At 43.9% G+C, this 27,984-nt stretch overlaps 1 long non-coding RNA gene across 1 annotated transcript; it reads right to left on the bottom strand.

The window, feature by feature from the left end:
• Positions 1–24: 24 nt before the first annotated feature.
• LOC107978812 lies at positions 25–27,984 on the bottom strand. Its single transcript, XR_004771486.1, has 7 exons — positions 27,690–27,984; positions 16,757–17,987; positions 16,068–16,246; positions 13,446–15,020; positions 10,606–10,894; positions 6,809–7,082; positions 25–1,815 (listed from the first exon to the last, which is right to left on the bottom strand). It is a non-coding gene; the product is annotated as an uncharacterized LOC107978812 (long non-coding RNA).

Below are 27,984 nucleotides of genomic sequence, written 5' to 3'. Positions count from 1 at the left end.
TCTCACCATTCCCTATTTATTTTTACTATTATTACTATTATTATTATTATTATTATTATTATTATTATTATTATTACATCACTGGGGATGGAATCCAGGGTCTATGCTACTGAGCTACAACTCTAGCCCCAAATATTGTTACTTATTGTTACTCTCATTCTAGGTATAAAGAAAGAACTGGCAGGCTCACAAAGAGGGTAAGTAGCAGCATTGGGAATGGCACAAGCCATCTGAATTCAAGGCTTACAAACTGAGTACTTCCCATTACTGAAACTTTTTCATTCATATATTCATCCCCCCTTCCTCCATCTATAGCCTTTCTCTATTTTCCTTCCATAATGTTTATTCACTAGCCTGTCTGCTCATTTAAGTTCTTTTACTCAGTATTCATCAGGCTTCTTTTATATTACAATCTTTTTTATTCTCAAGATAACAACAACAACAACAAAACACAACTTAGGCTTCCCCAGGCTTTGAAGGCAAATGGAGCATTGAGAATTGATATCTGAGCTGAGTTTGAGTTCCTCCCCATGAATATTCTCTCCACTCCAGAGAACCACAACTAGGAGAGAGAGAGAGAGAGAGAGAGAGAGAGAGAGAGAGAGAGAGAGAGAGAGAGAGAGAGTAGATTAGAGATAAACACAGAGAGGTTGAGGCAGAGATAGATTGATTTATCTTAAAGAATTTTCTTGAGTAACTACAGAGGCTGAAAATCCCCAAATGTACCATGTAGGTTGGCAAACTGAAAACCCACAAACTAGTTCATGTTCTGGAAAAACTTCCCTCTTGCTTGGTAATTGTTTTGTTCTATGCATGCCCTCAACTGATTGGATGAATCCCATATATATATTAGAAAGGGAAATCTGTGTTATCTAGATCTAGTCTATCTTTTCAAATGTTAGTCCAATCCCCAAACACCTCCACAAAATTTATGAACCTATTGGAGTTGGCTACAGTCAATCATCTCAGTATTTAAGTTGTAATAGTTCATTATTCCGGGAAATAAGATTACAGAATCACAAAGTTTCCTCCAGGTGTTTCTAGGAGTACTCAGAGAAAGTCTTGAATGTGTCTTGGAATGCATACAATCAAATTTTGCAACCTTGGCATCTTAGTGGAAGGGTACCAACAGAAACTACTGGAAGAGAGAGTGGTCTTTGTCCCAAGGCCTCCCAAAAGACATGGTTCTCCCACCGTTCTACCACAAAGCATTTATTTCTTGGAAGTTTCAACTTTGAACTCCTAAGGTACCAAAGTTGCCTTGAGCTCTGGGATGTTGAAGACAAATGTAGAAAGAGAGACATTTCCATGCTTGGGGACTGTTTATCCCTTGGGTTTTGGGTAGTTCCACTTGCTGTCATCTCACAAGCTCTTGTCATGAAATCAGCTTTACTCATGTGGGTTTTTATCCAAAGGGACTGAAGGATTCATTTAAAACATATGACCAAGAACATCAAAAAGGCATGCTAGCCATATGGCAAGCCTGCCTTTGAAGCCTGTTATCTGTCCTTGGATAAAGTTAATTTACAATTTCTCCTCTTTCTGAAAACCCCTCTTTACCTGCAAGTTCATATTTTCATCTTGTTCTTTGTTAGGAAAGTGAAAGCAAGAACAAGGATGCCCATATTTTTTAACACTGGACCAATAAATTTATTTACCTTCTTTTACCTCTGTGTTAGTACCAAGTTATAAGGGACACTCCCAATGAATCATATTGCTGGTTTTTAAAGGAACATTTGATGCAGTTAGTGCCTTCCTGGTTCTTCAAATTACTTCTGGACAGCAAAGGAAACAATACCAGAGTGAAGAGACAGCCTACAGAAAGAGATAATCTTTGTCAGCATGTGTCTGAGGGGTTAATACAATACTTAGAATATATTAAAATTAAAAACATTAGATACCTACAAATCATATCATGTGATCAATGACAGACAGATCTCAGATTAATATGTACAAGTAGCCAAAAACATATGAAAAATGCTCAAGGAAATTTTCATGTCAGAGAAACTGACATCAAAACTACACTTGAGATTCCATCTTCTTCCAGTCAGAATGGCCATCATCAAGGAAACATACAAGAAGTGATGGTGAAGGTGTCGGGAAAAGAAACGCACATACACCGCCAGTTGGGTAGTAAATTAGTGCAGCCAGTATGGCAATCAGTATGGGGATTCCTCTAAGTATGAAAGTGGAGCTAACATACAATCCAGCTGTACTTGTCCTTGGTATCTATCTGTAGGACTTTAAATCCTTGGACCACAGAGATGCTTGTGTGTCAGTGTTTATTGCTGCACTAGTCACAAGATTGAAGACATGCTACCAGGCTAGATAGCCTTCAACAGATGAATGCATAAATAACATATAGGTTTATTCAACAGGGTTTTGTTTAGTCATTAAGAAAAAGGAAATTAGTCATCTGTAGGAAAATAGAAGTGGAGATCATTATGATAAACAAATTCACATGTTTTCTCTGATATGTGGACTCTATACTTCAAATGTATATGAGACAGAAGAGCAGAGGGAGAACTCTTTAGGAAGAGAAAGATGACACGTAGAAGGATATGAGAAAGGACAATGGGTATTATGAGCAAAGTGCACAACAGACATGTATGAAAATTACATAGTGAGTGAAGTGCATCATATTGTACAACGAACCTAAGCTAACAATACTAATAGAAAACCCTTTCACATTTCTGTTGTCATGCCTCCATTCTTTTCTGTGTCCTCTATACAACTTCAATAAATAAAACCTCAATGTTTAGTCTCACACAATCTTCTAAATTTATTTATAACCATACTTGTTAGGTGATATCACCTAGGCTCACAATATAGTTCAGATTTTTACCTACAACTCAACTCAGACTTTTCTACTCGCACCAGGCTCATGATTTACATCCTAGAGGTGCTTCTTTAAGTCCCTTAGAAGCAGACTGGATTATATGTGCAGGGAGTTTCTTGGGGGAAAATATCTGAAATATAACAAGCAATCTAGGGGGTGGGAGCAGGCAAGATGAGCTTCCAGACTGCAAAGGGGGCCTGATGCCATGGAAGAGTCAGTGCAGGGGGGAAAGAGGAAGTGAGTTGGAAGAGTTTCAGACTGTAGCACAGTTCAAGAAAAATATCCGTGGCCCAGTTGCAGCCAAGGTCTGTGTTGATGTCCTTGAGTCCTGGTAGGACCAAAAGCAGTGAGGATAGAGCTGTACAGAATTGGTTTCTTCCCTTGCTGCATGCAGCATTAGGGAGAACTAGTCCCATCCCTCGGCAACTGCAGCACTCAGGAGAGCAGGCCTGCACCTCATCTGGGCAGCACAATCGAGATGACCCTGTTGGTGGGGGGCACAGGTGAGCTGGCCTGAGGGTGTGAGAGCAGGAGAGCTGCTCCCTCCCTCTTTTATGCCATGTGGGTAGCATGGGTGAGGGGATTACACCCTCCACCCACTCCTTGCCACCTGCAAGGAGCGAGAGCTGGCCTGGGGGGAATGAGAATAGAAGAGCTGGCCCTGCCCCCTTCCAACTGCAGTAATTGGGAAAGCAGGCCCTGAACCTCACCTAGGCAAAAGAGTAAAGCTGGCCCTGGTGGTGTGAATGCAGGTGAGCTGAACCTGAGGGCATGAAAGTGGGAAAACTGGCCCTGCTCCTTGAGGCCTGCCATATTGGGTGAGCTATCCAGGCCAGTGCTATTGAGCTCACCGGGTGGTGATGACTAGGGAAAGCTGACAGGCTGACCAACCCAGCTACCACACAGGTCCAGAACCAGGACTATGAGTTATCCCACCACAAAATCCACCTCATCTATGAACTGCTAGAGCATGTAAAGGAGGCAGACAGGCAGATCCAGAGGCAACAATAGGATATCCAAGAGGAGTCTCAGTGAGGGCCAGTATCGATAGTGTAACAGAAGCCAGAGGCCTTGAACCAGATCAGTGACATATTGAAATGAACACTTACATTGTTTTGCTTTGGAGGGGGGTGTTGCAAGGGCAAAAGGTGGAAGTGAGGGGACAAGGAGATGAATGGGATCTGGGTGCATGATATAAAATCCACAAAGGATCAATGCAAAGTTGAAAGAAAATATTCATGTCTGTGCTAATGAGCCCCTTAGCCCAAGTTACCTGTTAGAGGACTCCCTGTCTTGTAAGAATGAGTCTGTGGAGCAATCAGGGTCCCGGAGCAGACTGTCAGGAATGTGGTCTCATTGTGAAGCATAGAATCTTATCTCATAAATCTATTTTGCTTCCTACAGCAAAAGATCTTAGTGACACATTTTCATGTCCTCAATATTAGTTAATCCCTGCTATTGACCATCTGACAGACATGCCAAACTGAAAACAATAGAACTCTATTGTCCATATCATGTAGGTGCTCTTGAGTTTGTTCTACCTTGGAAAATGTCCTATCTTTCCTTAAGATGCTACATCCAAGAGCATGGAACTCATTCTAGAGTTTTCTTCCTACTACCTATGGTGAGTCCCGCTGGCCTTACCTCATAAAGCTCAAAGCCATTTACTTTTCTCCATTTTCACCATCAACATCTTATCCCAAGAGGGCTCTCATGTGCCCTCTTCATTGGCATCTCCATTGTCACTCTTGTCAACTTCCAGCTACCTTTGTAACACCTTCATAAAGTCACTTAGAACCCCTTCTATCCAGCAGCCTTTCATTGTAAACCTCCTAAACCCTGAGCACATTAGCATACCCCAACTGTGTCTTTTCATTCCATGAATATAAGCACTATGAGAATAGAGACCTTGTCTGTTATGTTTAATATACTTTCCCTGTTGTCCAACATAGACCTAGAATTGACAGTAAGAGCATATTGCCCATTTGTTGACTGCTTAATGGGTGAATCTCTTCACAAGACCTCAGAACTGAACTATCATGTGCTATTGGTGGCTATGTTATAAATATGTTTGCAGCACTTAATGGTGGCTTTGCCAAATTGTTCTCACTTTTTGTGGACCAAGAAATTCAGAGGTAGTCAGCCAGTGCAAGCATGTCTGGGCTTCCACAATGGTGTCCAGAAGAGGCTCCTTTGTGCTTCCTTGAGTGCTCCAAGCTCCCTAGTGGATGACTTCCATCCAGATGCATTTGTTTTTTTCATGGTCACAAGATGGCTGCTCTGCCATCCATACAGCTAGCATCTGTGCTCCAGGCAGGAAAAATGGAGATGCCAAAGACAGATGTTGTAAATTGAATGAGTGTTCCTCTTTCAAGAGCTGTAGTGAGTTGGCTTCCTCGGGATTCAGACTCTACAAAGATTAGTATGTAGAAGGGCAGTGCACTTAAGATGAAGACCCATAGAAGGGAGGGGAAGAAGTGGGGTTGTACGGGGGTGAGGTGGGGAGGAATAGGGCCATGAAGCCATCCCCAATATCATTCGAGCTCTAGAGTTTGGGTGGTCAGCTATAATATATACTCCATACTGACAGGTCATTGGAATCCAGTAAGAAGGTCATTTCTCTTGTAGAGGCAACCATATAGGTGTTAACTCCCAAAGGCTGTCTGTCTGTCAGTATGCTCATCAGTTGAGGCAACAAACCATTCATTCCTCAACCTCAGCATCACAGATGCACCATACAGGCTTTCCTGAAGACCTCACATACCAGGATTTACTTGTATCTTAATGATCGGAGCCATGACATGCAGCTTTCTTTAGTTACAAGACAGCTGGGATGTGTGGATTTTTAGCTGGGCATGTTGCCACTCAGAATACAACAAAGGTTCCATTAATAAGAAAAAGGTAGAATGTTTAGGGCATTTAGGTGGGCCACTAGTAGTCTTTGGCAGAAAGCCTGTTCTTCACTTCCTTGTCTCTTTTCTCTCTTGACTCTCCTAGTGCCTTAGCATTGAAGTAAATTAAGCAGGCAAACAAAGCAAACACATAAACAAAACAAACATGAATAAACCTCCACCCTCCTTCATTAGCCAATAAATCAAAGCTTATGAAAATCTCATTACAAAAGCAGATACAAATCCATGCATACATATAGCTCTTGTGCAGAAGATGGCTACCACCATGCTCAGCATATTTTGGTCTTCATTGGGCCTAAAGGAGCCAATGTAGACATGTAGACCTTACCCTTTGGAACTCTCATACAGAATAAGGAAACAAACTAATATAAAATAGACTGATATAAAAGATCTAGCTGGGAGAGGGGACTCTAAGCAAAGGGGACTAAAGAGCATAAGTACTCCGGTCTCTGGCAAAGATTCATGGAAGCCTGGAGAAGCAAAGAAGTACTGGAGATACCATATGGAAGTGAAAGCACTAGATATTTTCTAGGAGCTGGTTGGGAAGGGAAATAGTGACTCTGAGCTTGAGGACTGGGCATTGAGAAGTCAGAATCTAAGTATGAGAGAGGCAGCTTGAGGTACAAGGTCAGTTCATTGCAGCAAAAAAAAAAATAGTTATGACAAAGAAGCCATAGTCCTTTAACTGGCTCTTGGCTCTCATTGCCCAGCCTAAAGGTGCTCTGCTAAGCAGTCCTCCATGTTGAGGTAAATATGGCCTCTGACAGAACTGATGGAGAGAGAGTAAGCGAGGAGGCCTGGAGCCAGTGACAGGTGAGCAATGCCTATGAATGAATTTCCATAAGCAGCCCTTTCATAATTGTCTAGACAGGAAATGGAGAAGAGTGCTCAGTGGAAACATCAATTGTGCCCACACAGCCAGCTGCTCTGCTAACATGAAAGCTGCAGCAGTCAGAGACACTTAAAGCAGACATGGTAGGGCAGAAATTGTAGTGTGTCTGAGTCACAGCTGGAGCATTGGCCAAAGGCAAGGCCATACTTCTCTAAGGTTGCTTACCTCATCTTTCTCATGAGATGCAGGGGATCCTGTCACCTGCCTCTTTTATCTTCTTCATCCTTTCATGAAAACACCTGATGGTATTATGGGCTTTCTCTCTCTTGTTCAGTGAGGATGCATACTCAAAGGAAGTAGGTCCCACTCCTCTGCTCACAAGGCAGACACCTAGTGATTCCTGTGTGTTCACTGACCTGGCTCCATTCCCTTTCTGGTGATATGGGTATATGATTTAATTCTGACCAATCCTAGGACAAGACAGATGTTTGCAAGGCTTCTGAAAAAGAGTTAGACATTAAAAATGAGGAGTATTGATTTCAAACCTCTCTTATCTTCTGTCTGACTTTGTATTATCTGCAGATGAATTTCATTCTTGCCTCCATAAGACAATCTGGTCAAGGAGAAGACAATACACCAAGAACATATAAGAAAAGATAGAAGGAAATGAAACATGGACAGCAGATATGAACCACTGATTAACCAACCCCAGAATTATTCCACTTTGAAACTCCTTATTACATAGGAAAACAAATATTTTGTCATTTGCATAAAGTGCATGGAGATTTTTCTGTCATTTGCAGCTACAGTAAATCCAGTTTATAAGGAATTCCTGACAAATTAGGGTCAAACACGATGGTATGAGAAAGTACCAACATGAATGGCCAATACACTAGGTCATGGTTCTATATTATGAATTTATATTTTCACACCCACACCCACACCCCCCCACACCACTAGAGTTTCATTTTGTTACAATTTCTTTCGTAATTCCACTATGCATGTAAAAAAATAACTTGAACATTTTCTAATCTTTGGCTCTGTCTGAGGGTCATCACCAATCTGGGCAGTTATCCAGCCAATTCAGTATTTGACCTGCTCCCTAATAACTTCCAACTGTTGGCCCAGAAGTACCCTCCAGAGCATGCATCCCTGCCAGAACCTACAGTGTGGGGCTTGGAACATAAAGACAGAGCCTTCAATTTTTGGCCTAAGAGTTATTCTTCCAGGAAAGGACCAAGGCATCTTAAAAAGTAACATGCCTTTGTAGAAAATGTAGTTTAGGAAAATTGGGATTTGCTTTGCTTAGAAATTGGTTTCATGTCCATATTAGGGATCTCGAAAAGCAGCCCTGAATTTACAAGTTCAAGAATCTCACATTACTTGTCCAACTTGGAAATTAGTGCATGGATTTCAGATGAAACAATTGGACAACACAAAAGCAATGCACAGTATAAATATTCTTATTTCCTAACTACTTGTCAGCTATTTCCAGTGAGTAAATATTTACACGTTTTCTTCTCCCTCTGTGGAAAGCAGTACTCACATATATGGACATAAATATTTTGGTGTATGTAAATATTTACTTGCACGAGCAATATATTTCTTTTTCCAGTCTCCCTCGTAAGTTCTTTAATAACAGAACAATTCCTGCTTACAAATAAGTTCTGATCTTGCAACCCTCCTGGAATGTTGTACAAAATAGAGACATTTTATGAGGATGGTGGATTGCTGCTTAGCCAGAACGGCTGGTCTCAAGTTAAAACTTGGCCTTCTAGTATCTGTGCGACCAGAGCAAGTTGTTTAGTCCTTCTGAGCCCTGAATTTATCCATTGGTAAGTGAGGATAACAGTAGCATCTACTCTGTAGCATTGCTGAGAAGATGCAATGATTTTGTGTATATAAAGTGCTTCCGACACAATCTAGCATATTGTCAACCTTAATAAATAATATTAAAATATTTTACTGTTGTCAGTCACTGGAAATAAGTATATCACTCTTTTCTAGATGGTATTGTGGATACATCTTAATTTTATCTAAGTACCCCTTTTATATCATTCAAAAAATTCAAATGCTAACAATAAGAGCAAATTGCTTTAGACTGGCTTTTGATTATTTTCTACTCTCCACCGGTGAGTGGCTATCATTTCTAAGCATTTACTTTGTATCAGGCATTTTGTGCCTCCAAAGATAATGTTGTATTTTGTCATTACAGTAACCTTATGATGGAAATAATATCTATGTCTTCATTTCTCAACTTGAGATTGAGGTTTAGTGTTGATAATTAATGTGTCTTCAGTTAAATAATGTAGGGTTGGGATTTGAACCCAGGTACTTTGAATGTGAAAGATCTTAAATCACTATGCCATTGTAGTGTTCCCAATGTTTGCACAGAAACATTCCATACAGGAAGGATCAGAGTCAGTCAGCCTCTTCCTATTTTTTCCCTACTTTTTCCTGCCCTGCCTGTCATGAAAATGGATTAAACTCGATTCTACCTTCTATTCCCTGGGGGTAAATCAGCAAACCAACATGTCCCACTTAAAGCCTTATGAGGGGCCATATTATAAAATGTGGTAGATTGGATAGGAATTTTAGCTTGGATTCTTTTTCATTACTCTTGTCTAGGTACAGAGTCTCCCTGCTCTGTCTCTAGTATTGCATTCATGTTGTCCAACTCCTCCAGAAGGTATGTTGAATTGAAACCTTGGGTTACAAATATATGGTTCCTGTTATCAGGACACCCCCAGGGACATCATCAAAATGGCTTTCCTTGTTACATGAGATTATCACATCCTTCAGCCATACTGTTTCTTATTTAAAGCCTTCTCTTGTGCTTGATTGCCAGGCCTCTCAACAATCATCAGACAAAGGTCAATGGTATTTTTTCAGTTCCCCAGGATCTTGTAACATCTTTATCTATAGTGTTATAACATAGAGATCAGAAAAATTTTGCTTCCACTGCCTATTCTATCACATACCCATCAAAACTGATAACTAGATAGACTGGAGTCCACTTCCTTCTAGCAGTCATGGGCAGTCTACCTGGCCATGTCAACTGGTTTAGGCAGATGGGCTCGGCCTCTCTTTCATTGTTCAATCCTCTCAGGATTGTAGCACATTGCCAGAAGCCTTGTTCTAAAGACATCTTCAAAATGCAGTTTTTAGCTTGTCAATATGCCCATGTAGAGCGTAAGAAAAGCAAATCCAATTACCCAACAGAATTCTCTCACACAGAGCTGCTCTGAATCATATTTACGAAATTTAGGTGAAGAACATGCCTTCTTATTCTCTTGGGCTCTCTCTCTTAGATGAAACCCACATTCCAGTTTGTGAACCAATTAGAAAAGATGACTGATTGCTTCAGAAAGGATTTCGGAGCATCTGCTGCCATGAATTCAGTATGGAAAACATAGAAAGAGGGTTTGGTTCAAGTTCATGAAAAGTGTTCAGCCCTTACAGGCAAACGAATGGGAATGTAAATGATGGAATCTAGAGTGAGAAATGGTGAAACTGATGTGTGTTTAGTATTCTATGGGAGCTGAGAAGAGCATTAAATAGAAAGGTTTGTAACCATGCTAAGAGAACTGAACTGTATTGGTTACTTTCTGTGACAAAAATACCTTACAGAAGCAACTTAGAGATGAGAGGCTTATTTTGGCTTACAGTATCAGAGTATGCAGTCCATCATGGGATAGCATGGCAGGGTGGTTCAGTCTGTGACAACAGGTGCTTATGGCATGTTCACAACATGATGAAACAGTAAGCAGAGAACAAGGCTGGAAGTGGGGTTGGGCCATACATAATCCTCAAGGCCCTCTTCTAGTGACCCATTTCTGCCAGCAAGCCCTATCTTCTAAGGTTCCACAACCTCCCCAAATAGCACCATCAGTTGGGGACCAAATGTTCAAACACAGGTTTATGGCAGCATTTTATATTAAAACCATAACAAGGATGATAGAGAGAGATAAAGGGGAGAACAGAGAGATTAGGTTTAAGGCTGGCATGAAACATTACCTCACCTTTCTACTGCTGCCATACAAATGACCCGAAATGTGTTGGCTTGAAACAGCATTTTATTTGCTAATCCTTCTCCAGTCAGGGCTGAGATCAGCTGGGTGACTCTTCTGCTGGCCTTTCTGGTAATCCCTCTTGTGGCTAAATTCAGCTGGCAGTTGGGCTGGCTGGAGACTGGATTGAGCTAAGCTTTTCTCTCTCCACGTGGTTTCGGAGTCTTTGCCTCGCCACATAGTTATGTCATGTGTTCTGTCTAGCACAGCAGCCAGACTTCTTACATGGTGACTCAGGATCCTGAGAACACAAGAGCAGAAGCTGTCAGGCGGCCTCATGTGTTAGGCCTAGAACTGTCCAATTGCCACTATCACTGCAATCTGTTGATTAAACATAGCTGTGGAACCAGCCCAGATTTAAAGGGAGGGACGTGACTAGAGCTTGACTATCAGGAGGCTGGGTTCACTGGGGCAGACATATGGTGGACCAGCTAAATGAAACTGGGAGAGGCACTGCAGAAAAGAAGAAATGTAAGCAAAGACATAGAAGCATGTCAACCCATGGCTTTGGGGAGAAAGTTATGTGCTTCAGCACTATAGATGTGAGGGTTGCATGGGGACATGGACAGGCACAGTGACATCAACTGCTTGCTTCTCTTAACTATGGTCTCTGTGGGGTCCTTTATTTGGACTCATCTTTTTTCTGTTGACTTTTTGTCTGGGAGTGCTTGATTTTTTGGAGCTCCCATGTGATCCAGCTCTTCTTTGATATACTAGGCTTTGGTCATTATGACAAGATATTTGAGGTAATCAACTCAAAATGAGGGAAGATATATTTTAGAATACTGTTTCAGATAGACATGTCCAATCTGGGGGCCCACAGGCCACATGTGCCCCGAAACAGCTGTGAGTGTTGCCCAATACATTTGTAGATGATACCTTACCACAATGTCAAAAGGTTAGACATCCCCAGTTGTAGAGATTTCAGCCAATGTTGGGTGGGTCTCCTTGCTTTGGGACTGTGGCCAGACAGAGCAGCATGGGGGAGGGAGCAGCATGTATTAAAGCAGTGCTCATGAACGTTGATAAGCAGGGGTGGGTGGAGGCTGGAGTTACAGTATCTCCTTGAAGGTCATGACCTCAATGACATAACTTCTTCCCACTAGGCCCCACATTCTAAAGATTCCAACACTTCCCAATAGCACCACAGACTAGTGAACAAGCCATCAATGTAAGAGCCTTGAGTAGACATTGAAGATCCAAACTCTAACAGTGGATCATATGACTCTAAAGGTTATATCAGTGTTATTGTCTGGTCACCAAAGACATTTTCTGTTTTGCCTGGTCACTAAGACAGTCTACCATTATTAACTTCTTTTGCAGTTAAATGTGGCCGTGACAATTAAGTTCTAGTGGAATGGTGATATGCAGTAGCACAAGACATTGTCTACATTCTGATGTTTGATCTTCCATATTTTCCCCCTCTCAAGTTGACTGAAAATAGAGAACTCCAGAAAGAATTTCATGATGATGATGACAATGGCATACAATGGACGGCATCTGGGTTCTCGAATCACTGAATACGGAGATGGAGTCAAAACAATTAGGTTCATGGTGCCTGCTTGTCACATAGAATGAAACATTTTTATTATAAGCCCAGAGCTGTGAGGGTCTGTAAGTTACTGCAGCCAGCCTTCCCTTAACTAACATAATTAGGAACTGAGGAGGCAGAGAACTTATTAGCATCACCCTGAGGAGCTAGGAGATATGTGAGGGAGGAGGTTGAGAAGAGGGGAGATCGGTAATTGAGGCTTAAGTAGGGCCATCCAAGTATGGGAAGAATTCTTTGAATGAGGTTATGATAATCTTCCTTTCCATGAGGCCACATTTACCTGGAGGAGAATCTGGAACCTGCTGCAGGTGGACTCATTGACATATTCCCGTCTGAAACTGTATTGTACTTTTAGTTTTTTCAAGGGCCTTTGATAGCTTTGTAGCCTTGGAAACCCTCCATGAGAGTGTATTCACAGGAAAACAATGCAGTAGCTTTTTGGACAAGGGACCAGGATTTCATATTAATATAAAACACTGTGTATTTTGTTCACTGTCATAATTTGGTTCTAAACAACCTCTCAACGTTTCATGGACAGAACTGTTTTTTTTTTTTTCCTAAGTGGAAAAACAGAGGCTGATTTGACATGAAAGATCTTACAGTTGAGTGCAAGAGACCTGGGGTCCACATCTTCTAATTCTAGGCCATTTGTAAAGAAAATATACAGAACCTGCTGAGGCCACGCCCATTTTCTACAGAGCCACCCTGGGTTCAAAGCTTCTGATCGGATAGCTCTTGAGGGCACTACATCTCCTCCCCTTCAAGGACCTGTGTCTCTCAGCTTGTCCACTTGAGGGCTGGTTCCAGCATCCTGGAAGCTCACTTAGCTCAACGCCATCATGATTTGGAAATGCAAGGAAGGATATAGGTCAGGAGCAACCCAATTGCAATGGAGGACAAGATAGAAATAAATATTGTTCTTCAGAGGCTTCCCAAGAGAACAAATGCCTGAGCCCCAGCAAATGTCTGCAGCTACTTAGTGCACCCCAAAGTGACTCTTCTTTTTGACCTGGCTCAATCTCCAAGCAACCTCACCTCTGCTTTACAGGCTCATCTCCCAAAGCTAACTGGCTGAATTTGTGCCTGGTTTGAGCCTGTCTCGGGCAGTTCCCTTGGACTAGGGGGAGTAAGAAGCATGGGGTTAGGGAGAGGCAGCTGTTTTTCTTTTGCTCTCTCTGAACTTGCCTCAGACAACTTGTCCTAGCAGTGAGGAAGGTTAATGGCCATGTGATGTTCTTACCAGACATGGAGAGTCAGTCAGTCTCTGCCCTATCCCAGGCGTTGGTGGCCCCTGACAATTTGGGCTCTTCTATGCATTGGTGACTTTGCTCGGCTGCCCAGCTGGCACCAGGAATGACAACGAGCAGCTTTGGTTCCAAACAGCAGCAGATGCTGCCAGCACACCAACTTCTGCCAGCAAATCAGGGGTGGGGAATCGGCAGGGGAGTGCAATCGCTTGCTCCGGCTGCCACAGTCCCCGGTGTCCCTTGTATCCTCTAGTCACCAGGGAGGCCAGGGTGATAGAGATGTTATCTCAGCAGTAACTGCTTGTTGAGACAAGTTTAGTATGGCATGGTGCCATGGGGAGGAGCAGGGGGGACTTTCACCAGATGCCAAAGGGTCCATAGGCCCAGGTCTGATATGCTGGACCTCTGTGGCCAGTTATGCAAAAATGCCACCTGTGGGCTCTCTCTTAGACCAGCTGTGTTCATTTATTCTAAAATCCATTCGTTCATCCTCATAGTGATGCTCCTTATGTGTCTGGCACTGTGCTATGAATTGGCTATGCAACAAGGAACAATGGCAATATGATCTTCCCCTCCTTGGAATTTATAATATGGACAGAGATAGATCTTGATAAAAAATCTTTGTTATTTTTGAGACAATGCTCTCAATGTAGCCCTGGATAGCTTGGAACTTGCTATGTAGATCAGGATGGCCTCAAACTCACAGAGATCTGCTTGTTTCTGCCTCCCAACTGCTGTGATTAAGGCATGTGCCACCCATACCTGTCTTGATTAAACCTTAAACTTCTGTAGTTAATATGGCAGCAGGTAGCTTTCCTCTTACTTTAGCTGAATTGCAACACTGTACCCAAGACAGTGTGTTGTTGAGCATTATTACAAGTGTTGACTTGCACTTGCCATTCTAACATTTGGGAGATAAAGGCTGGACGAACAAGAGTACAGTGTAGGATCATCCTCAGGTGCATAATGAATTCAAGGCTAGCCTGGGCTACATAAGACCCCACAACAAAACAAAAACAAAGTCAAACAAAACAGACAGTGTTCTTTAGTGTGGTACAAGCTCCAGAGTTATGAAGACACAGCCTGTGCTCATCAATAAGAATACAACATGCAGAAATTCTGTCAGCTAGCCAGTGTTCAGCAGTTCTTCTCTATAGGCCAAAGAGACAGGGGTCAACCTGTGGTGACTCAGAGAAAGACCAGGGGTATTTTTCACGGGGAGGTGGGAGTGGTGCTTTGCTTCCTTAAGTTCACCTTATCACAGTCTGGCATTCCCGAGTACAAGCAAGCAGAGTTCTGCAGGTGCACTTTCCCTCTCTGGAGGGAGGCCAGAAGGCATGGTGTGGGGTACCTAATTCCTTCAGCATCTTCCGTGTGTTTCTTGCCTGAACTGCCATGGATCCCAGAGTGCTGGGCTTGGGGCTTGAGCTTCCTGCTTGTCTAGGAAAGGGCCAGATCCCAGCTTCAGTCATTGTTGGTCTCCAGGGCTACTCCAGCTCTGGTTCTTGTAGATACTATTTGGAGCAGCTCCCAAGCCATTAAAGCCTTGCTCCTGGGGAACTCCACAGCTGTGGGAGAGGAGGAGGAGAGGGGTGGAACAGCCAGTTCAGATTCACTTCAAAGCAGAAGTGGAACAATCCCCGTTACATTATTAATCCCTGGAGCCATGTAAAGTTTCATCTGTTTTCTCTCAACGAGTTTTTACAAGCTATATTTCCTAAAAGCTGCAAGACCTACAACCAAATGGTATCTTTCACGTGTGTGTGTGTGTGTGTGTGTGTGTGTGTGTGTGTGTGTGTGTGTGTGTGTGTGTGTGTGAAAACCTTGGGATAACTCCTACAGGGCCAGGGATGGGACCGCAGGTTCTAATCTTGCTATCCACACAACAAGCCAGGTGTGTGAAAATAGGTAAGCCACGTTTCCTCTCTGGGCTGCCATATCTGTATTGGTTAGCTGTGACATGTAAAAATAATATTCAAAGTATCAGCAATATACAACAGTAACAAATGGTGCCACACATCTGGGCTAGCCAGGATGGGGCTGACAGAGCCTGGGTTTCAGGCCTTTGGCTTCAGATCAGGGGGCTTGGTTACAACAATTTTGCTCCACCTGTGCCTCTTCATGCTCGTCCTCAAACCAACAGGGCAGGCAGGTATTGTGGGTTAAATGTCCAGTCCTTTCCTCAATACACATGCTAGACACCGCATCTCCTGAGCAGCCGAGCTGGGAGCTGGGAGCCCTCTGGGGAGTGTGTAGCTTCCAAGGCCCTGTTTTCATGAGTGGACTGCCTCATGTTGCTCTGGGAAGTGCTCATGATTACACTGTTTTCCACTGTCTGCCATACGAGGTCAATTTGCCTCCCTTGCCTTCCTTGCTTCTGTCATGACAGAAGCATGCAGCAGAGGTTAGAGTCTCCATCTTGAACTTCTCAGTTTTCAGAGCTACCAGAGAAATAGATCCTTGTTTTTTCTATATGACCCAGTCTGAGGTATTCTGTTACATCAACACAAATGGTCTAAGAGAACTGTCCTAAGTAACATCAGAGGCACCATAAGAAGCTGAAAAGGCCCGAGGCCCTGCCATCGACAAAAGGAAGTTAGATGGCCACACCTCACCTGAAAGGCAGGGGAATATACTCCGCCTACGATGCACCTTCAACACAAAGTGGGGTGAAGGATATGGAACCATGAGGCAATTGGCCATAGTCTCCTCACCTACAACCCAAGGAAATCACCAGGTCACAAGTTCCCCTGGTACCTCCTGGCTTAAGTATTCTGTGAGGACAAATAGCGACCTGGAAGCACAGAAGCAGAAACCATGTCAGTGAGTGACAGCCAGCAAGCAGCCAGTCTGTTCTGCCTTTATAAAATGTCTCTGACCGGAAGAGCAAATGGCAGCCAATGACAAAGCTGCAGCTCTTGCAAACTACCAGCCTTCCCCACATAGGGCAACTGCCTTGCACAAGCTCGGCATATGTGGACAATGACAGAAAAATGCAGGGGAACTTTTCTCTGAATGCCTACACCTGTCCTGGCCTCCCTTGTGCCAAGAAGGTGAGTGAACCTGCCACAGAGGTTGAATGCTCCGAGCTTCCTCTCTGTGTACATGTTTGCTGCGTTGGAGGCAAAAGGAGCGGCTTCCTGCCAGAGAATATGCAATTAAAAAAAAAAAAACAAATTATATCAGCAGGACTCTCTTTGCTGGAAGTGTGAACTTGATAGAAATCAGAAATGCAAATGGTATTCAAGTGCGGTTAAAACTTCCGCTTTCCAAAAGGGGGAAAATTAATTGCTTTTATACTTACCGTAGTGATAAGCCGGAGGCACATGCTATACACAGGGAACGGCATCCAGAAACCTTCCAAAAGGAGGAGGGAAAGGAGGCAATAAATCTCCCCTAGAATGCCTCATGTTCCTCGCTGCAGATGTGCACGGCATGTAATTTTCTAGCCATGCAGTTCAGGGACCTGCCAAAGAGTTCCAATTCCAACTGACTTGCGGGAGGAAGGTTTGGGAAGGTTTGGAAGAATATTAAGACATGACAAAAGAAGAGCCGAGGTAGAGGGTAGTCGCCAGGACCCCTTCTTTACTAGGGAAAGGTGCTAGCTTATGGTTTTTAGTTGCCAGGATATTTAAAGCCTCTCTACTTTCTAAAATGCATGTTCTTGTGAAAACGCCTCAAATCCCTAAATGTGAGCCACTTCACCTCCTCCCCCCCAAAGGTAGGCCTTGTAGGAAATGGCCAGGGATATGGAACAGGAGGCCTCTCTCGAATGCAAAGACAGATTGTCCTGGGACAGTCCATGTTTAGTTTTGTTTCTCTGATATGTAGTTTTCTAAGGAGGCAATCCCACTGGCTCGCAAAAGTGTCTCAGTGGTATATATTTGAACAAACTGTTTGCAAGCATCTACTGAGAGTTAAGACACATGCTCCCCCTTAATCTAGCTATTCTACTCCTACGCCTCTCCTCAACCGAAATGCATGCCCAGGTTTGCTAAGAGAACACATATAAAAATAGTCATAATAGTAAAAAAGAAAAAACAGAAGAAAACCTGGAAACAATTCAAACACCTATCTGCAGGAGAAGAGATAAATAAGGCATGTCATATTCACACAATGGAACAGGATCAGCAATGGGAACCAACAACCTCCAATTAGACACAATGATACGGATGACTCTCACAAACAGTCTTGATCGAGAGCAGTCAGACGTGAAAGAGTATGTACTCTGTGACTCCACTGATGCAGCATTCTGAATCCAGTAAAGTTAGCAGACACTGTTAGAAGGCAGAATGTGGGCCACTGTTGGCCATAAGCAGTAAAAGAATGAGAATGCAAGGCGGTTTCTGGGATCGCACTGCTTACCCATTGAATCTGAAGTGTCCCCCAAAGGCCTCTGTTATGTCTGGTCCACAGCTGGTAGTGCTAATTTGCAGATGCTCTGGAAACTTTAGTTGGTGGGGCCCAGCTAGAAGAAGCAGGTCCCTGATGACTTTTCTTTGGAGGTCCCTTCCCCACTCTCTGCTTCTTGCCTGCTACGAGGGGAAGCAGCTCCTTAGTCACATACTTCTATGGTTATACTCCTCAAGTGTAGGTGGGCAGGCAACCATGGACAGAACCTCTTGGAACTGTATGGCAAAATAAGTAATTTTCCTTTGTTCTGTTTCTCTTGCGTGTTTTGTCACTGCAAAGAGAGAGCGGGTCTACTACAAGTTCTTGGTCTAGGTGCTGGGAGGTCAAATGTGTTGAGTTTGTGAATTCTTAGGAAACTGTACATTGTGATGTATGCATTTTTCTGACCCTTCATCTCAATCTGGTAAAAACGGTAAAAAAGATATGGCCACAGAGCACCTCTCAGCCTCACCAGCCAGATCCCTTTCCCATTCGTGGCTTTGTATCTGTTTGGTACCTTGACTTGGGCAGGAGACACATCACTGTCCAACACTTGTGTGCATCTTTCTTCCCGTCCTAGAATGACTAAGATTCCATGAGCTCCTGAGGGTAGAATTCTCCTGGTTTGCAGTACCCTAAGGAGAAAGAGTGCCTTCTCGCTGTGAACAAGGCCCTGGAGTCAGACCCCAGCACCACAAGAAAATAAGAGAAGGGAAATCAGTCTCTGTCTGTCTCTGTCTCTCTGTCTGTCTCTATCTCTGTATCTCTGTATCTCTCTCTTTCTCTCTCTCTCTCTCTCTTTCTCTCTCTCTTTCTCTCTCTCTCTTTCTCTCTCTCTCTCTCTCTCTCTCTCTCTCTCTCTGTGTGTGTGTGTGTGTGTGTGTGTGTGTGTGTGTGTGTGTACCTCCACACTCTGCTATGGGACATACAGCAAGAAGCAACCATCTGTGAATCTGAAAAAGTGCCCTCACCAAGAACCTGACAAAATTGGCACCCTGATCTTGACTGTCCAGATTCTAGAAGCATGAGAAATCAATATATTTTCTTTAGCGATCCATGATCATTTGCTACAGTGGCCTGAACTTGCTTGCCCAGCTGAGGGTGGCCCACCTTTAAAGCCAGTCCTCATAGAGCTCTCCAGATACTGGCTGTCTTTGATCTCTTCAAGTTATAGTAAGTCTGCTTTCAGATGCAAAACCCAAATCAAGGCTGCTACTCAGGTTCTGGCTTTCGCTCAGTGTTTGGTTGCAGAAGCTTTCACAATGCCTTCAGTTTCCTTCCTGATCTGAGTTCTACAGAGACTTATCAGTGGTTTATACATCAAAGTAGGCCAACTTGGGCACAGAATCATTTCCCAAGGCACATGCATACTCTTTCTTTCATAACCATCACAACATGGCTGTCTGTCACCATCCAGCAGCCATTCAGTTAGCATCCCCCCACCCATGGACCTGTGCACATTTTCGATTGTCTCACTAAGAGCCCATGAACCCCTAAAGGCAGGATGTGGGTCTGACTTGAAGCCCTGGCCTTTCCCATCCTTGCTCTTCTCACAGTTATTTCCCCCTCTTCTTTCCTGGGCTATGTTCTGCCAATCAGCATTGTCTCGAATACATTCTAGATAATTCTTCTCTCCCAGTTCTGCCGTGTCCCTTCAAATACCCATCAGTTTATAGCTACACCCCATCTCATCTTAAGGGTGAATGAACATAATACCACAAATAATCCACCAGTCAGACAGTCTCAGCAGAGTGTCATGCTCTAACCAGGAACTTCTAGATTTCATTCCCTCAGATCCCATGTCCTTTTTAAGAAAAAAAAAAACAACAATTTCAAGTGTATGTGAAATTTTTAAAAGTCAATCTTAAAGAAAGAGAGAGGAGACAGATAGCTACTAAAGGCTAGGAGGAAGAGGGTGTAGGGAATGAAAAGATGTTGATGAAAGGGTACAAAGTTTTAGTCAAACTGAAGGAATAGTTTTTGGTGATCTGTCACATTGCATCATGACTACAGTTAATAAAAACATTGTATATTTCAAAATTATTCAAAGAGATATTTGACATTCTCATCACAAAAGACAATAAATTGGAGAGGTGATAGATATGTTAATTAGCTTGCTTTACTCACTTTATACTACAGACATAGATCAAAGCATCACATTGTATCCTATAAACATAAAGATTATCTGTCATTTAATAATTAATAAAAATGAGATACTTTAACAAGGTTTAAGGTTATCAAAGTTTAAGGTTCTATTTCAGAGATAAAAATAGTCCTAAATGTGGAGATACTAGCTAAATATCTATCAAATATATTTTACTTTAGTCCTGGATGCTAACCTAGACTACATTTCCTAGCTGCTCTTAGGTAAAGTGTGGACATTTAACTGACTTGTGACTGATTAGTTATAGCCAAATGTGATGTAAAATACTTCCAGGTTTGGCTTATACTTACTTCCCACATGGGTTTTGGATCCCTTTCTCCCATTGCCCATCCCTGCTAGTTAAAAGTTAATGTATAAAGTGATGTTGAAAGACTAACTAGTCTCTGCATGGTTGTCCACTAGGGATACCAGAGAAGTCTAAATCAAAATTCTATGCCCATGTCTCATTCGTAGGCAATGAGATTAGAATTCCTACTGTTAAAGAGACAGAATTTCCTATCGGTTTGAAACCCTCAATGAGGATGTAAAGCTAAGTCCCTTCTGCCATATTATGGTTTGAATCTGAAATGCCTCCCACAGGCTCATGTGCCGAATGTTTGGTCCCCAACTGGTTGGTGATGCTACCTTGGTAGACACTGGAAACTTTGGGAGTTAGGATCTTGTGGGAGGAACTAGGTTATTGGAGTCTTTGAAGGTTATACAAGGCCCCCAGTACCTTCCCCCCACATCTGCCTTCTGATTGACATGAGTTGAAAGCCTCTTCCACCCACATTCATGCCACCAAGAAGTTCTTCCCAAGAGCATGCAGTCAAACAACCATGAACTAATAACTGTACTGTACTGCTCTGTTCTTGCCAATAGACTACTCATACTGTAACTAGTTCGTGCCTGACAAGAGACTGTTGGTAGGAAGCGAGTTATGAGGTTTACAGCAGGACAAAGAACACGGACCTCTATCTGAGCATCTAGGGAATGCTCGGGGATGCAGGCTTTAGTGGTGTGGTGACGAACAAAAAAAAATGCAGAAGAGTAGCTCAAGAGCTATGTCAGTGTGGTCTGAGAGAGTGGGTGGGAGTGCATGCGATGGGAATTTGTTTGGGTGGGCTGATGTACACCACGTGCAGACTAAATCTGGAATCCTTCTGACTTCAGAGTCTGATCCCTTGGGTTGTAGTATCTTTCAACTGGAAAACAAAATCTTGGATTAACGTGGCCCTGCTCCTCTGTGTGGAGAAATGTTTCACTTGAGTGATAGAACTTGGCTTGCTACAAAGGTTTTGCGTTCTTGTGGTTTAAACAACAATCACTGTTTAAGGATAACTACAAGGGAAGCCTATCAACTGGATGCCATTGGCTTATCTAGTGACTTTTCCTTCACAGTAGCCATCACCTTCTTTTCTTGTTTTCTTCCTTGCTAGCTCCAGTTCCCTCCTTACCTGCCCTTTTCCTGTGAATGTCTCCCTTACTCGCCTTCTTCCCCGTATCTCTCCTTGACCTTCCCCTCCCCATCCCTTTCCCAATCCTTGTTTCTATACATATCTTCTTTCTCATCTCTCCCCTTCCTGTAACTGTTCCTGTCGCCCTTCCTCTACTACTGAAATTCTACAAAAAAGTAGCTTTCTACTTTCACACCTCTAGAAAAATGTGCTCATCATTCATTCGTTTAACATTGTTAGCCTCATGTAGAAGATCAGGCAATGGACTACAAGGGGGAGCACAGAAGAAAATAAGGTGGTATTTGTAGTGGAAATGCTGACTTGTCAGGGATGGAAGCAGAGAGCTATGCTGTCAGCATCCAAGGATGAAGATGGTGAAATCTTTAAGAGTTAGCAGCTGCTTCATGTCTAGCAAAGAGTGCCTAATATCCCTAGGGAACAGATATTTTTGTCTGTGAGGAAATCATCACCGAAGCCTGACGTTTTAGTTTTGTGGCTCTGAGATAAATAGGGCCATGTGCTGTGGAGAGGGATCAGCAAAGACTACCCATCACTGAAGGCCAGAGAGGAAGAACTTGATCTTCTCTAGGGGAAGCATGGTAAACGTCTTTTGGGAAGAAGAGATTGCAAAGGAAAATGGAAATTGTGGCTTTGACTCTTCTCTTTGAAGGGGCTGGATGATCTTAGAGCACCCTGATAGACTGGAGGCATAATTAGACTCAGGAGGCAAGCAAAGACCCAGTGTTGGTTCACAAAGAGGAAAAGAGGGGGCTACAATCCTGAGCTGAGTTGGACACTTAACTTGACCCAACCCTTTGAAACCTCAGGTGTGTCCTGGGGACGCTGCCTACCTATGTGTTTATCTACCATAACTGATGTTTTCAAAAGTGAGTCTAGGGGCTGGAGAAACAGCTCAGTCAGTAAAGTGTTTGGTGCACAAGCATAAAAGCCTGAGTTCAGATCGCCAGCTTGGTATGTCAGTACATGTGTGAAATCCTTGTGTTGGGGAAGTCTTGGAGCTCCCTGGCTGGCTTGCTCCCTAGATAAATCAGTGACTTAAGGTTCATTGAGAGACTGTCTCAACAATTCATCTAGAGAGTGGCTGAAGAAGACACCCAACATTGACATCTGGTCTCCACACACATGCACACACACACACACACACACACACACACACACACACACACACACACACACACACCTACACTTATAGGTAGGTGTACATACACTCATGAACATGAATGAACACACCCATACCCCCCACCACACACATACACACACACACACACACACACACACACACACACACACACAAAATAAAGTGTACTGAGAAATCCTGGGCTTCTATAGTTTTGGACTACCACAGACAAGTGAAACTCCTGAACCTCCTGAGTTGTTTTCCTGGTCCCCATAGCATGTCTTAGACCAGGCAATCCCCGAATTTTCCATTCTTCTGGATGCCAATATTATTGACTACACTCACACACAGAGAGACACACAGAGACACACACAGAGCATACACAGAGACACAGATACAGGCAAAGACACACACACACACACACACACACACACACACACACAGTCCATAAATGGTTGGCTCAGAGAACTACTACTGAGCAAGCAGCACTCAGGTGAAGACCTATCTCTAAAGCCCCAAAGCCTCCCTCATGCCTTCTACTCCCAGCCCTTCCTTGCACTCTGCACATTCTTTCCTAACACCACATTTCCCCTTTGTCTACTTCTGAAACATGTGCATCAATAGATGCCTGTGGACTCTTTGATATCTGTCTTCTTTTACTCGGCAGGATGTGTGTGAGATAGACCCATACTGTTTTTCCTTTTCTGTGCCTTGTTTATGTATATAACCCTGGTTCTTCTCTCTACTTTGTTCTCAATGGACATAGGTTACTTCTGCTTTGGCTGCTCCACAGTAAGCCGCAATGAGTATTCCGGAACACATTTCTTAGAGCATTTGAGAACTGTTGGTTGAGTGATGGGAACAAGACCATGACTAGAAGAGAATTCGTTGGATTTGCAGGCTCCTTGACCAAGTGATCTCAGATGCTGCTCTGACTTATTATGGGATAAAGGCAGACAGGAAAGGGAGGTATCAGGGGCTAGGTATGATGCTGCAAGATGGAGGATTGCAATCAGAGTAAGTAGAACATTTACAAATACATAGTTGTCTTCAGACTAGTTGTCAAATACTATATTTCCCCCCATTGTGCTGGGGTATGAGTAACAAAGTGCTGTAATCTATACATATATGAAAATGTCAAGGAACAAAGATGATGGGAAACAGAAAAGGCCCCCAGAAACAGTATCAAGAGGAATCATTTGCTCTGGTCCCTTCAGAAAAATTTATGGAACTCTGCTTTGAAGTTTGCCTTGTATGAACTTATCCTGGGCCCATTCCATGTTCCTTGTTGAGTCATGGGTATACTCTACCCACTCATCCATTGAGGCACAGTTAGCTCCTCTCAGCTCAGATACCTCTCTCCCTATAGCCAATGACTTGCTTCTACTTCCTGTGGTTACTCATAGATTGTTACATGGTGACCCACTCACTGGCTTTGCTTTAAGCTGCTTTCAGCTCTCTCTTCTAGCATTCATTCATTCATTCAACAAATGCTTATGATAGGCACTCAGGGAAAGGACTGGCATTAGCTTCCTAGCCAGAACCTAAGAGGAAGTTTTGGCCCTGAAATTCCATTATATTCCCCAGTATACATTGTGCTTCTAATACAAACATCCCTTCTGAAAGGCTTCCCAACCATTCCCTTTCTCCACTCAGAAGCCCCTCTTTGAAAATCAGGGCAGTAAAAATCCATTTCAGAGGCAGTGAACCTCACAGTGCTGGACCACTAACAGTTACATCTCTCCTGGTAGTAGTAGGTGGCCTAGATTTCTTCCTTCGTCCATCAGCAGAAGAAGAAATCTTTAAGCAGCTCCAGAAGAAGCAAGGTGAGTGTTCTATCCTCCTTGTTGTTCCCCTCCCAGGAGTTATAGTGTTGTGCCAGAATGCTGGGAACTCCAACATGGCCAATGAGAGAGGTGGGAGGAGGCTCTAAGTGGCTTAAACCAATGTGGATGCAGCCCAGACTCTGGCATAGGACTGTTTAACCTAGAGCCTGGCTGTGGGGGCGCATTGCTCCCCATGTGAAGGTCAGGGGTCCTTTTGACCCACAGAAGGCAGACCAGCACAAATGTCCACAGGAAATGGTTTACATGACCTGATATGTGGGTGTGGAGGAAAGGCAATAAAGAATTACAATCTCTGGCATTCCTTTTTCTCTATGTGCCCACCCCTACCCCACCCCCAGCCTAGTCAACTGTAACTCAGTCTTCCCCAGGAAAGCCTTCTCTCACTTTCTGTGTGTTTCTGCTGGAAGGGAGCAGGAAAGGCTTGGGTGTTAGTTTCTCCTCTCCATGACAAATAGTTGGGAGAAAGCTTAAAGGGAAGAATTAATTTGGGTCACAGTTTCAGAGGGTTCAGTCCATGCTTGCCTGGCTCCATTGCTTCTGGGGGTGATGAAGCAGACCAGAATGTTGGCCAGATATGGAGGGGTATAAATACTCATTTCATGGCTGCCAGAGTGAGGGTGACATAAGATATAGTCCCTAAGGACAGGTCTCCAGTAGTTCACTTCCACCTGCTAGTCTATAGCTCTTAAAGCTTCCAGAACGTTCATAACAGCACCTCCAGCTGTGAAGCAAGAACCCCACACACACAATACATAAACCTTTTTCAGAGTGCTCATATCTGAACTGCAGCTCTCTGTGTGAATGATGAATGTCTATGTGTTCATGAGCATGTCTACAATAGTGTTTACTCGGAGGAACTGAATAGTACAGGAGAGGAGATGTAGACTGCTTAGTCACCTAAGTCCTTACAATGGTAAGGCTCAACCTTGCCTGTTAAAATTAATCTGGAAGTACTTTGAGGAAATCAAGAGTCTGGGTCCCTTCTTCAGGGATTGTCATTGTGGATCTCAGCTCCTTTCATGGACAGCGAAGCCTAGGGATTGATGACCATGAGGCTGAAGCTGAGGGCCCCTCTTGATCATGGACAATGAGCTGGATTTAAAGCATCACAGTCCCACCCGTCTCCACTCAGAAAAGCCTGGCTCCCGGAGCCTAGTGGAAATCCTGGGCTGCTCCAAGATACTCTGAGAAGACCCATTAACATGACTCACCCGAAACCACCTTTTGGAAGGTATGGGAGCCCTGGGAGTTGGGGAGATAGCCGCATGGCATGTGGCACTAAAGAGGGAAGGGTGTTAGAAAGGCATGTCTTTCCAACTGGTTCCTTAAGGAAAAACAGAGGACACAGGGTTGGGGATGGCAAGAGGACTGCAAGTGCGTTTACTGATGGCATCATCTATGATTAAAGTTCATTGCTTCTGGCTCATTCTTTTGAAACAAGGAGATAGACTCTTTAGCAGAATCAAAAACTTCAAAGGCAATAGCCCCCCTATTCTTTTAGGCTGGAAATGGAAACAGGCCTGGGACAGTTGTCCACAGTTCTCTTCTCCACTACCCAGCCTGTCACCTTTCTTTGCTCTTGTCCAATCTGTTTCTTCTCACATCCTCGCTCTTGGACTCTAGACAGCATGCAGGTTGTGCAACCCCTCCTCCTTCCAATCCCAGTCTCCCTCCCCCTCCCCTGCCTCACCCCACACCCACAGATCTCTTCTCTTTACTTAATTTCCTGCAAGTTTCCTTATCCCCCGCTGCCCTGAGAGAGAAGAAACCTGGCCTCTGTAGGTTCTGACCCACATCCATCACCCTTGGCAGGGTGGGGCAGGGCCAAGGCCAGGTGTCTACTTCTCATGAGAGGCAAGGGGCCCCTTTCCAAGTGAGCTGCCCTAAAGAGTTCACCAGCCCCCAATTTCTTGCTCACCACAGTGTTGCCTTGCCAGATGGAAACTGTTCTTTGGGTTCACCAAAAGGCCAGAGACGCTGTTTCATAAATAAGCTTAGCTCTACTTTTGTGTATTTCCTTTAACTTGGCAGCCCCCCTCCCCCAGTACCATTTTGCTGGCACTTCATAAATACCTCCTTATGGCACCCTTCCACAGCTCACAGCCTCAAGCACTTTTGAAAAAGCAAACTTCAGGGTCCCCCATCCCCCGCCCTATAGCCCCATATCAATCCTCTATGCAATGGCCACTTCTGTGGGAAGGAAAATTGAGGCTTAGGGAACAGGTCTGTGGCAGAATCAGATTGGAATTGAGGTCTGTGGGTCCCCTAGCCTGTGTTCCTAGATCTTTGCTCTCATGGAGCTCTCCCCTCTATTCATCTGCTCCCTTCTGTGTCTGCATCAAGGTTTATTGCATTTGCCCTAGTGGAGTGTTTGGCTGGGACCCACCTCACCTCACATTGGTCCCCTGGACTCTTGCCAAGCTACTCTTCATCACACAGTGCTGCCTGGCCCAGCACAGCCTGGGCACCAGCAATGGTGGAATATGTCCACGTGTTAGTGTTCTCAATAGCTTTGCCTGGCATCTCACAGGCAGGATCTGGACATGCAGCATCTCTCCCTTTCTTCCTGCTTCTGTCAGGCCCCATCATTCAGACACCCACTTGATGTAGGCTACAACATCCCATTTAGTTACACACTGGGTTCCATTTAGTTATTTACCAACCATTGGCCACAACATCCCCTCTAGCATGAGCAGGGCCTTAACAAGATATTCTCATCAACAATGCAAGACCTAGTGGCTACTGGCCTCCTCTCCATCTCTGGCCTCCACCCTCCTCCGCTTTTCCCCCTCCTCCCTCAGCCCTCGGGGACCACGATGAGGAAATTGTCCTGTAATCGCATTTTACATGCACGTGGATCGAGTCGCTTCTCTCATCTGGTTATCTTTGGAAACACTGGGAGGGAAGAGGATATTAAAGAAATCCTCCCCTGCTCCATCTTGGGGGAAAAAAGGCAGCACATTTTGAGTCACTACCTTATCTTTAAAGAAACCCGACATGGAAAAGGCAGGGTGATACGATCTATGACTTCATCAGCTTGTTCTCTGAAGTTGTTTTAAGCTTTCCCATCCCCCTACAGGCCCCTTCATTTCCTGTTTTCAATCCCTAATGGCAAGGAATACACAGGCTCTCAGAGCTAAGTGAGCTTTGCTGGGGGTGGGGTTCAGCACAGGAAGCTGACCAGAGAGGAAGCTTTTAAGGTCCAAACTGGAATCTGGCCACAAGTTGGGAAATCTTTTGAATTCCCATTTTATTTTTACCTTCACTTTGTGGTCAGTGGCTGTGGATGCTTTGTGGTCTCCGAAGAGCTGCTGATTGGAAAGACCAAAGGTTTCAAGTGAGAAGGAAAGGAGGGCTTTCGGATTTCGTAACAGGAATTTTCAACCACTTCTTGCAAGATGCTCTAAATGCCTCCCAGACGTTCTTGCATCAGCTCTTGCCTCCTCCCACAGTGGAGGCCATGGAACTGGTACCATCTGAATCATTACATGCAGGGGAAAACAGAGACACCCACTTGTTCCTGCTTACCCAGCAAGTCGGCACAACATTGTGACA

This window comes from Cricetulus griseus, chromosome X (genome assembly GCF_003668045.3).
Source record: "Cricetulus griseus strain 17A/GY chromosome X, alternate assembly CriGri-PICRH-1.0, whole genome shotgun sequence".
In the NCBI taxonomy this organism is placed as follows: domain Eukaryota; kingdom Metazoa; phylum Chordata; class Mammalia; order Rodentia; family Cricetidae; genus Cricetulus; species Cricetulus griseus.
The sequence above is the reverse complement of the archived record's forward strand: the minus strand, read 5'-3'. Positions and strand labels throughout refer to the sequence as shown.